The 12,541-nt window shown below is 31.5% G+C and overlaps 1 protein-coding gene and 1 long non-coding RNA gene across 3 annotated transcripts in view; one reads left to right on the top strand and one right to left on the bottom strand.

Annotated features, from left to right (window-relative positions):
• Positions 1–1,685: 1,685 nt before the first annotated feature.
• Positions 1,686–2,745, bottom strand: LOC129917971 (uncharacterized). Its single transcript, XR_008772904.1, has 2 exons — positions 2,631–2,745; positions 1,686–2,575 (listed from the first exon to the last, which is right to left on the bottom strand). It is a non-coding gene; the product is annotated as an uncharacterized LOC129917971 (long non-coding RNA).
• The window catches only part of LOC129917968 (uncharacterized), a 262,693-nt gene continuing 252,721 nt past the window's right edge, over positions 2,570–12,541 (top strand). For both annotated transcript variants that reach the window (XM_055998235.1, XM_055998234.1), the window contains exon 1: positions 2,570–3,100. The gene's annotated coding sequence lies outside the window, so the exon portion shown is untranslated. The remainder of the gene's footprint in view (positions 3,101–12,541) is intronic.

Here is a 12,541-nt window from a genome sequence, read left to right as displayed (position 1 = left end):
TAAACGGATGGGTTTTGTCCGTCGATAGAGCGAAAGAAATAAGAAATTGAACATGAGTTGACGAAGAAAAAAAAATGAGTGAAAAATATGAAAATAAAAATAATAATAATAAAATAACAAAAAAAAATAAATATAATAAAAATTATATTTTCAATGCAATTTTTTTTATTTGCAATAAATTGTTTTTTTTTTATGTAAATTATTTTTATTTGCAATAGGTAAATATTTTTTTTTTCAATGGAAATATTTTCAGTTGCAATAATTTTTTTTTATAGCAAATATTTTTCAGTTTCAATAAATTTAATATTGCTTTTTTAATGCAAGTTTATTTTATTTTCAATACCTAAATATTTTTGTTTTTTTAAATTTCAAATGCATTTTTTTAATGGATATTTCTACAACCCTGTAATACACACTTATAATGTTGTATTACACACTTATAATACACACTTATAATGTTGTATTACTTTCCTAATGTTCTTTCTTTAGCCCTGTTCCTTTGGGACGTGGCAAAGTACTACTAGTAGCTTGCTAGCGATTTTCTATGAATCGTATCTACTCGGGTAGAAGAGGAGAAGTAGATGATAGTACTAGATTAAATCTACTATTAATAGACTACCACCTCCAATGGAACAGGGCTTTTATTTTCAGTTTTTGATTATTTATTTAAAAAAATACATACAAATACATAAATACATAACCTCTGAAGATAAAAATTTAACCGGGTCCCAGCCCAACAAACAATTTTGGTTCTATAAAGTTTTACAGATGCAATTGTTGCTTCTGTAAAGCATTATAGAATCAAAATTGTTAGTCGGGCAGAGCAGGGTAAATTTTTGAAAGCTGAACATTTTTGAATTCACCTCAATAGCTTCAAAAATTTAGCTTCGGATACTATTTAACCCAATTCACACACATCTTAAGGCTTTTGTAAATTTCTCATTTCGAGAAATCATTACCAAATTAGTTCACTTTTTTACTTTTTCACATTTTAGGTCAATTATAGCCTCGTTCCATTGGAGGTGATAGCTTTCTCATGACTCATGAGTAGATCTAGTACTACAACTAACTCATGATCTTCTACTCGAAGAGATATGAACACCTAGTTTTTGTACTAGATTTCTACTCACGACTAAAATACCACCTCCATTGTAATAGAGCTACTGTAGCTAAGGCCTTAGAAGAATCTGTTAGAAAATTATCTTCTGTTTCCTACCTAAAAAAATTTTCCTCTTAACTTTTCCAATCGCCATCTATCTTTTCACACCAATAACTACAAAATTCACTTATTTCGAAACAATAATGGCCGCTTTCGAAATCGAATTAAAAACAAATTCGAACATAACCATTCACGAAAAAATAAACACAACTTTTTTCTTTTCGAATATCAACTTTCTTACATGCGTATGAAAGAGATATCCCTACTAACCGGCGCTATCCAATAACTTGTAACAAAACGAGACAACTATTCATTTGCAACCCTTTTCAATCTAAAACTTGGCCTACAAAAAAAAAAAAATAAAAAAAAAAAAATCTGACATGACAGAATAAAATCCAAGATGGACGACGCTTCAAGAATTTGCACAGAGTATCGTTCGTTCGTTGGATTTTTTCTTTCTTTTTTTGTTAATAAAAACCATCAATTAAAACCAAAAAATAAATTGAATTGAAATAATATATTATCTATAAAGTGTGTGCATTGAAATGTAATAAAATTTTATACCAATAAGTCAATTGTGAAGAAAGTTATAATATTTTGTTTGAAAAAGAAAGAAAAAAAAAATACAGTAAAAAAAAAGAAAAAGAAGAAAAAAAAAATTCCCATTCATCTATCAAATTTTTGTTTTTTTTTTTTTTTTAATTTGTCAAAACTGAAATTTCTACCGCATCTCCACAGTCACTTCCACTGCCTGGTTTGTCGTCATCTTTTCACGTCGCTGTCGTTCTTTTCCTTCTCGTTGTCGTCACAAAACCAAAAAAAAAAAAAGAAAAAAAGTGTTGAAAGTAGCCGCTTGTCGTTTGTGGTTTGTTTTCCTTTAAAAATCCCCCGAAAACCAAATCTTTTCTATTCTCTGTTGCCCCCCAAAAGATTGAGGAAGTTTTGTGCGTTTCCGTAGTCCCAAAAATTGCTAGAATTTAAGTGAAAATGCAAAATTGTTCAACGGCAATTATTTTCCAACTCGAAATGAAGGCGAATGAAAGTCTGACGTCAAATTGCGGATAGTCTGTTTGTCTGTCGTGTGGTCATCATAAATTTTCCAATAAAACCATTTTAATCCACATCGAAAAGGCTTCTCTCAGAATAAAATAAAAAAAAAAAAAATAACAATTGCATTCGGTTTGTGTTGTTGGGTTTTTGTTTTTTTTTTTTTAGAGCAGAGTTTCGTAGCTGAACTGGGCTAGGCTCTGAGCTCGCTGTTATCGGTTAAATCCTCTTCACTTTTGCACCTCCTCATCGGCTTTGGCATCCGGCACTTTCGTGTGTCAACAGAAAATCCACTCTAACAAGGACAAGAGGTGGATTATTATTGTGTGTTGTGTCTCTTGTCACCGCCGCCGTCGCCCGACGAACGACCTTTATTGGATTATAATTAAATTCACGTTTACGCGTATTTTGCTCCTCATCTCACCTCTCCTCGTATTTCGGTTATATTGCTCCCCCTTTTGGCGCACTTGCAACTTGAAACCCGCTCTTTTACCCCCTTTTTTCACGTTGTCGTTGTGAATTGAGTTGAGTGTGTAGAGCCTGTATTTTGGATTAAACCGCTGCCGCCGCCGCTCGCACCTCTCTTTTATTCACCTTCACATCTTTATCATCATCATCATCATCAAACCGTCGTCGTCGTTGTTCGTTGTTTCAAATTCGCTTGTCGTCATTTATCGTTATTTTGGAATTGTGTCTGATCTAAAATCTGCTCTACGCACATATTTTTGGATTATATTAATATTCTCGGGGAGCAGGAACTGCTCAAGAGATTAACCAACAAAAAGAGGAGGAATCGATGCGAACCATCATCATCGTCTACTGCTTGAGTGGAAGTTGATAAATTTTTGAATTAAATATTTTGTAGAGGATATAAGAAAATAAATCGAAAAAGAGGTAAGTTTTGTGTATTCCAGGTTTAATATTTTATTTTGAAATTATTTCTTTACTTAATTTATTTATGTGTAAAATTATAAAAATAAAAACAAAATTTTTAAGTTAAATGCTGATAAAAATGTTTTATTAAGAGTTTGTGAATTACGTCTCACAAAATTGCTATTTTTATATATTGTTGAACGCAATTTAAAATAATTTTAGATGTGATTTAATAAATAACATGAAAACTTGATTCATTGACTTAGTCGTATTGATAGAGATTTAAAATAACCCAAGCGGATGTGCCAGTATTTCTACTTTTGAGTAGACATCGCAACCTGGCCGTGTTTCTTTGGAAGTGGAGATGATGATTCCAGTGTATTGTGCATTTCTGCGTAGTAGATGCATTTTTTGTATTTGTGTCCATTTAAAATCTTTAGTGCAATGTTGCAATGAAATGAAAACGTCGTTTCTATTAAAACGACTTGTTCTAGGAGCGCCAATTTGTATTACTGATTTTTAACTTTAACTTCGTAGTTCCATCCGCCCTTTGCCCCTTTTCATTATGGCACGATAATTGTTTTACTCGAACCTCAATTTTGGTGTCCCTGAGCGATTCTTTTTTGTGTCGTTTTAGGACAAACATATTAGGGTATATATGTATGTATGTACATATGTCCGATTCTTAGCAATCGCCCGAGTGACGATAAATTGGATACACCATCAAATTCTGCAATAGAAATCCCAATAGATACAGGTGCATAAAAGCGATATTTAATCAGCAGTAGACCGATTCCACAGATATAACTTCATTGAAATCGTATCACAAAATTTGCAAAACTGTTAGGACTAAAAATTTATTTCAACCATGCTTTGAAGACATTTCATCCAATTTTTCAATGTTTATTTTTTCTTTTTCAAATAAAACACTAAAATAATTACCAAAATGACATTTAACGCTAATGGAGAGTGAATAAAATCATATCATGTTTAAAACCTCCATTAGCTCTAAATATCCTTCTTAAAAAGTCGAATTTGGCTTTTTATCTAAAAGGGCTTTTAAATTTAATGCTCTATTAGTTAATAATGTCAAACTTCAAAAAAATTCTTAAAAGAGACTGAATAAATGAATTTTGTTTTTAAATTTAAAATTCCCTTTTTTAATGGAGATTTAAAGTTTAATGGAGAGTCAATAAATTGGGCCTTAGTCGTATTGATAGAGATTTAAAATAACCCAAGTGGTTCTGCCAGTATCTGTACTTTTGAGTAGACTTTTTATGAGCTTATTAGAACTTTTGAATGTATGTTCTTCTTGTTAAATCCAACAAGAAATGCTTAGTCAAGATTTTGTTTAAAAATGAAAAATTTTACAATAGACAAAAAAAAAAATCATGTGTGGTTGAAGTGAAACTTTTTTTATATGACAACCTACAATACATTTTATACCATCTGAAAGCTTGTTGTTTCAGCTCAAAATATTTATATCGACCATGATTGTCTATACAACATCTACAAAAAGAGCTAGAATTTTTTTAACCCAATTAGTTTTCATTAAAAAAGCAAAACAATCAATCACTTTTCTCTTCTAATGACATTAAATCCATTTTTTAAAAGACAACCTATAATAAATTTTATATCATTACACCGGCACACAAAAAAAAAAGTGTCATATACCAGGAACCAGACCTATCTTTCTATATGTTTTTGGACTCGCTGAATTCCAATTTCAAATCCGTTTTGCCCGAACACCCTTCAGTCAAAAAAGTCATAAAATTTCAAACAAAATGCAGTCACAGCTCAAAACTGGAGGGTGACCGGCCCAAACGGACTTGAAATTCGGATTCAGCGTGCCTAAAAACATATAGAAAGATAGGTCTGGTTCCTGGTACATGACCCTTTTTTTTTGTGTGCCGGTGTTATTATTTTACCTTTTATATGACGCTTCAATCATATTTCTACCATGCCTACAAAAAAAGTAAGAATTTTTTAAGGCCAACCATGTCGAAATTTCAAACTAAGATTACGGTACTTCCTCTACTGCTGGCTGGTCATCGGCAACAAATCTTCACAGGTGTTTTGAGGTATTTTTCAAGTTTTTCAATTAAAGAATATTTAACTTGTAGAGCACGTTCCGTTATATGTGATAAATTAAAGGAAAGGTAATATTATCATTATCACCATTCGTATTAAAGTTAAATAAATTTGTTATGTGCTCTAGATCAAAAGATATAACGTGTTTAGAAAAAGAACATCTTTTCACCTTTATCTCAGAATTTTGAATATGAAATTAATTGAAATTTTGCACAATCATAATTTATTTAATTACCTATCTACTGTATAAATTTCATTCATCTATCTATTAAAACAAAAAAGTTATGATCAATTAATTTTTCGTGTCGCTTTTTCGTTTCATCTTGTTTCAAATCACTAAAGAAGTACTAAAGAAGTTTTCACTTCAAAAATAAAAGCTTTAATCCATCTGAAACAAAAGCCAGCCATCCATCTACTTAGTCAATACCTAACTGCCTTAAACTATGGATCAGTTCTGATGAAAATGGCATAGCAGCTTAACGCTCACCTGGGTCCCATTTCATAATATTCTAGAGCTGAATCACTTGCAAATAGTGAAACATATACACTGCGTGTCATTCGTTTAAATAAAGTCCCTTTTTGAACATCTTTTTAAGATTTCTCTTTTTCCTTTTATAATAAAAAAAAAAACTTAACATGGGACTTATTGACGAAAATATGTTTTTAAAGTTCCATGAAGAATTTTAAGTTTTCTTAAAAAAATGTAAATGTTGCAGCACTTTTAAGAATTATGTTCACAAAATGTACGTTTTATTTTGTGTCATTCGTTTAAATACACTTTGAAAAAAGATCTAGTAGCTTAAAAAAATAAGTTAAAATTTGATGCAAAAAGCCAAATAATAAATAGTTAAAATATTTTTTCACCGATTTAACAACTATGTCAAAAAGAAGTTACCTAACAATAGGAGAAAAAGCACAAATTCGGGCTTATCATGATGATGGTCATAGTAGCCGTTATATAGGGGACAAGATTGGTGGAAGCCGTACCGTAGTCTGCAATTACCTTAGAAATAAGGAAACTTATGGAAAAAAAAACTACAAACCACCTCAAGATCAACGGGCCATACTACGAGAAGATTATTCGGCAAGCCATGCATTTAAAATATTTGAAAATTAAAAAAAAACCCCCCATTAAATGAAGTTCGTCGAAATCAGCGGCTTAATTCTGCGAAGGAGAAAATCAGGTGGTATAGAGAATTGCATCAGGACTTCTTTTCTGATGAAAAGAAGTTTAACTTAGATGGTCCCGATGGTTATTACTTCTATTTCCATGAAGTAAGAAAGCAGGAAATAACCTTGGGTAGAAGGCACTGCAAAGGAGGCGGTGTGATGGTATGGGGCGCTGTTAGTTACTGCGGCACAGTTGAAATTGATTTTCAAAAATCACGAATGACAGCGGAAACCTATAAGTGCATACTACAGCGACCTTTTCCAAAGTTTAATGAAGTATTTGGTGGACACCATTGGACTTTCCAACAGGACAAGGCCCCCATACATGCCGCCAGGCTAACTAAACTCTGGATTCAGGGCCAAAATGTTAAACTTTTGACATGGCCGCCATACTCGACTGATTCGAACATTATAGAAAACAATTCGGGTTGGCTTTCGCGGAAAGTTTACGAAGGAGGAAGGCAGTTTGACAAGAAAGATGACTTAAATGAAGCCATAAATTCATCTTGGGCAGAGATCTCACTTGATTATTTGGGTTTACTTTATGATTCACTGCAACGTAGGCTTTTGGAAGTAATGAAGGAAAAAAAGTTCATGTTAATCAATACAAGTAAAATTTTCAAAAGAAATGTTCAAGAGTTTTGTTATCGTTTTGCTTTTAACACTTCCATTTTTTACATGACCCAAAAAAAAATATCAATTTTATGAATGAAATTCGTCGAAGTCCTGTTAGACCTAAAATGTATTAATAAGATTAAAAATTTTTGTCTGGCATTTTATCATCATACTACCCTCAATAAAGTCCATTATTTTTCTTTTCCTAAATATCAAAGGTTTAGGAGAAATGGTAAAAAAAATTATTGAAAAAAGACTGTATTTAAACGAATGAAACGGAGTGTATAGGTACCCACAGATCTGGCCAGTTCTGGCTCTGAAGCACTTCAAATGTTTAATATTTCTAAGTAGATCAGAAATAGCCTCCGTATTAGGTTTTATAACAAGACCTGCAAGCACACAACATGCCTTGGAATCAAATTTAACGATTTCTGCAAAAACTGCATTGATGACTGCATTATCCCAAAGACGTAGATTCCATTTGGAAATATTCTGCTAGTGATTCTAGTGATCTGGCAAATACATATAGACATATGCAATCGCGGTTCATTAAAAGCTCTAAATGGTTCAATTTCTTGGAAGAAAGTCTTAAAGGATCATGGTCTAAGTGTATCAGCTTTGTTGCTAATAGCCACGTTAATTTAACTATTAAGGATTTTCTCGTGCTTAAGTCTTCGAAGCCCTAAAATATTATGAATATAATAAAATCCTTGCTAATATAAGTTTTTAAAATACTTCTGCTGATGTAAAAAATTACTAAACTTAGCAAGGCGGATCTATTCTTGACGTCAATGCCAATAAGAGCTCAAATGGAGGTAAATAATCGTACTTGACCAAATTTATCGCGAGACAAATTATACCTACTAGACGTGTCCAATTGAAATATTGATTCAGCTATTCTCACTACTTAGCTTGGGTAGTTCCTTTGAAATAGGGCTTCAAAAATCACAAAAACCGAAAGTGCACTTCTCGTTATCGTAGAAACATGCAATTTCAAACAGTATTAGGATTTGTTCTATTAAACTAATACCAAATATTATGGAGCAGTTCTGATTATTGCAGATTCTTGCAACTTGAATGAATGGAAGCGCTGGTATCCAAAAAAAGTGGATAAAAATAACGCCTTCTCAATGCCCAAAATTTCCAACTAGTTAAAATGCAAAAAAAAAGCGATTTAAAACCTAGTAAATACAATATCAAAGCTCTTTTTTTGTAGACGGATGTCGAAGTATGTCCACTTGGGTTAGTAAAATTTGAAAAATTTTGTAATGAATTGATGTCAAATATTTTTCTTTTTCCTTTATTCGGTGCTGTTATGATGTTGATGTCGAATGGATCATAACTCCCAAATATCTGCTTCATACTAGTGATCCGTTTGTGGATGTAACCAGTTGTTTGTATTGTTCCAATTTCTTCCCACAGTCATTCTTAGTTGGAGAATTGTTGTGCATACGCTCCACATGATCTAGCCATCTCAGTCGGTGCACATTTTGCTGTTTGGTTAGGTTAGTTTCCATTTGTAACGGTTCGTTGTTGTACCTCCAACCACCATCAATGCAGATGTGACCAAAAATCGCCCGAAAGAATACATTTTGGACGATTGAATATATTTGGTTTGTCTTTACTGCACATCAGGCGCTCTCGCCTGATAGATATCGATTTAATATTCTTGGAGTTTTCTAAGATCCGGGATAATGTTTATATTTGGTTCATGGCTTGATTAAATGACCCCAAATGAAATAAATCCCACTCCGGTGCAGTTTTGTTTTTTGGAAAAATTCTCATTCTTAGACCAGTGCCTAGTGATGTTATTGAGACGAAGATAATGAAGAAGCTTTAATAACCAACAAACTTGGATACAGGCTTTCATCATTAGTATGACCTTGAAGAAAACTGATGATGCCTTTAATGGAAGATTACAGAGTAAAAAGATTAGATTGTTATCTCAAAATTGCGTCAAACTTTCAGTTATTATATAACAAAATCAATAGTCACCCACTATTGCGTCAGTTAGTTTTTATTACTGCCCCAAATTTGTTAATTTTATCTTACTTTTTTAGAGGTATAATTTAAATTAATTTGAAATAATATTTCATGTAATAAAGAGATTGTGTTGTGCTGCTGGAAATGACTAAGCAATGTCATAAACACGCATAATAACGTTTGCGGTTGGTTATCTGGAAATGTATGTAGGTATGTAGCCATTCCGAATGCTTCTGAAAGGATGCAGTTCTTCTCTTAGAAGGAAGAGAAATGTAATTTTGGTTTTGATATCAGTATCAAAACGAGTTTTTTTTTTATTTAGGTATGCTTGATTTGTGGAGTTATAAGGGCGCATTTTTGGTTTTAACATGGGGGAATATCCCATTCAATTCAAATTGGATAAATTTGTTTTTTTAGTTGCAGCTTTAAATGTGTCGATGAAAACGCCCCGTAGTGTTTTTGTTTTCATATCAATCGGTGTGCTTAAGTTGGGGGTGTATCTATCATAAATGTGGGACCAAACGACGAACAAAAGTGATCTTCTTCTAAGTCAAGAGACCAAACTTAAAAAATTTCAATGAGTTAAGATTTTGTACATGATCTAATAGCAAATACGTGTCCAGTGGGAAAATTTTGGCTTTTCCCAAAGACATAGAAGAAAATCACTTCCAGTCACTTGGTCATGATGCTATACAAAAATGATCCAAGTTTTCAGTCTTAAGAAACTTTATCACTGATTCAAATAAATTTTTGATTGAGGAAAGAAAATTTAATTAAGTAGGTAATTGTTTAATAGAGCTGAAAGAATTACAATATAAGAGGCGTTTAGAATAATAATGGGCCAAGTCCATTTAAAATTTGTGCATTATACAGAACTTTGAAAAGCTATTTTTCAAGAACTAAAGGAACTTTTGAAAAAAATGTATCAAATATACGCTTCAAGGTTTTTGCGGGAAATAGGTGTTGTTAATGCAGTTATTAAGAATTATGAATGGATTTTGTAGGGAAGCCGTTTAAGAAAAAAATTGGGTATTAACCAGCTGATGTTTCTGGCTTTAAATAAGAAATTATTTTGGCTATCTTAAAACAAAAGAACTTTAGCTTTGAGTAATAAAATAAGAAAAATAAGAATACAAACGTTCAGATTAGAATATTAAAACAAATACTCGTATTTATGACTCGTTGCTCTTTAGCAAAATTTAAGTCATACTAAGTACTTCAAATTTTGGAGTTTAAATTGGATTTTAAAAATACGTTACCTAAAGTAAAGTCATCAGTTAGATGCTTTCTTACCCTTTTAAATGTATTTAAGCTCGGAGTTCGAAGAGTAAGACCATCACCTAACTTCTATAGAAGACAAGTTAATTTCAGAATCTAACCCTTATACCAGTAATTCGCAAATCCTTATCAACTCGTTTCCTTTTCCAAGCCCTAGTCGAAATCAATCTTAAGTTCTTTCATAAAAAAAATATCAGCTATTTATTTTTGTTATATGAGAAATGCACTACTTGTGCTTAATCAAATTAAGCGGTAGTGCTATTAAGTGTATTAAACCATTGAATAATTATATATAGAAGTGACACCGATAGTTTCTAGCGCTACAGAATTTTATTTTTTTCGGCAATCAGATGTACTAAAAAATCCCCAGAGAGAATGCGGCTTGTCTTAGAAAATTATTTTTCCAAAAATTTGTTTTTAAAAAAGGAAATTTCACAAATACAAACGTAACAAAACAAATATCAAATAAAAATAAATTGTATCAACACGTCGACATCATATAGTAGAAAAAAAAAATAAGGAAATTTTACTCACACATAAAACATAAAACAAATATCAAACAAAAATAAATCGTATCGACACATCGACATCCTATAAATGAAAAAATAAAATAAGGAAATTTTACTCATACATACAAAATTACACAAATATCAAACAAAAATATTGAAAAGTTAGTTGACTCGACGAGAATTTGAACAAAATTAAATATTATTGTTGTATATCCTAGGCACGTTATAGCTTATAGGGCATGAAAGTTACCCTTGTTTCAATAGTCCTATTAGCGTAGGTGACAAGGTGATTGCTGTTTAATTTTGCTTTCTGAGTTCGTATCCCCACAGAGATTGCTATTTTTTTTATATTATATTTTGTTTTGGAATATTATGAAATGCGTAACAATTAGAGTCTTTTTTTGCTGAATCGAAACTTAAGCATTTAATTACAACATAAATCCTTATGTGACAGTTTACGCCGAAGTCAAAATAGAGCCTTAAAATTTATGTTCAACATGAATTATTTAAGGTTCGTTTCAGCTAATGGCCCTTAAAGAAAAAAAGAAAAACGTTAAGAAAAACTCAATGTAATAATTTAAATGAGGTAAGAGCTCAAACCAATAAGTCGTTTTGGCTCAAACTTTTTGTTTATTTTTGATTCCAAGGAGGGAAATTTGAAATTTTTTAACGGCACCAACTAGAGATGCTGCAAATAATGATTCGGTCGAATACCGAACATTCGACCACGCTTATATGTACAGTGCGGTTCACTTGGTTAGACGCACCAATTTTCGTTTACATAAATTTCATTTTTTTTTGTGTGTGTGCAAGAATAACCAAAAAAATTGTATTTATTAGAATGGTTATTTAGTTCTTAATAGAAAAACAAAAAGAATTAGTGGGTGAGTGGAAGTTAACGGTACTTTTTAGTCCTTCTTGTCCTTGATGTAAGAAAAAGGGCAGCTTTTTTCGGTTCACATGATTAGACGCACACCTTAAATTAGTTAGTTTGGCGAGATCTATACAACTGATTTTTAAGATATAGTAGTTTTTTTTGAGATTTTCAAAATACTTTAATGCGAATATCTCAGAATCCTGACGTGATAGAATTTTTTTTGACTTCGGATTCTAACTCATCACATCAAATACTATAAGACAAGTATACTTTTGTTTCTAGGAGAAAAAAAAGCATTACAAGGCGGTTTAGTGAATAAGATATTTATAATTAGAAAAATAGTATATAAAATTACAAAACACGTAAAAATTTTGTTTAATGTATTTTATTATGGTTTTCTTTACATATCCCTCTGTAGGCACACCTCTTTTTTTTTGACGTGATAGGCACACGGGTGCGAATTTGGTTTATGCTTTTTCATGTCGCTAGAACTTTTTTCGGTCACAATATTTTATAGAGAATCAAGCATGAAATTAATGTAGAATATTCCGAGGAATTCGAATATTGTATTCACATTTCCGAAAAAAAAAATATTTTCACCCTTTCACTTTTTTGTGACTACTTTTTTGAAAAATCGTAATTTTTTAATTTTTGTCCTGCCATATTATGAGGAATAAGTACTTCAAATTTGAGCTCAATGCGACAAGTAGTTTTAATTTTATACAAGTTCAAATGAATCTAAAAGGATGATTTTTTAGAAACTACCCACATTTTTCAAAAATCATTTTTACAAAAATGGTACCTGATAGAATTTTTCTGAAACCAGATTTAGATTTAAGAAAATCTAATCTTTCATAATATCAAAAAGTTATTTGAAGGAGAAAAAAATAGTTAAATTTTGCAGACCAGTGTAATCAAATTAAAGGTTCACTTAAATAT

The sequence above is a fragment of the Episyrphus balteatus genome, chromosome 4 (assembly GCF_945859705.1).
Source record: "Episyrphus balteatus chromosome 4, idEpiBalt1.1, whole genome shotgun sequence".
Classification (NCBI taxonomy): domain Eukaryota; kingdom Metazoa; phylum Arthropoda; class Insecta; order Diptera; family Syrphidae; genus Episyrphus; species Episyrphus balteatus.
This window is presented reverse-complemented; position numbering and strand designations above follow the sequence as displayed.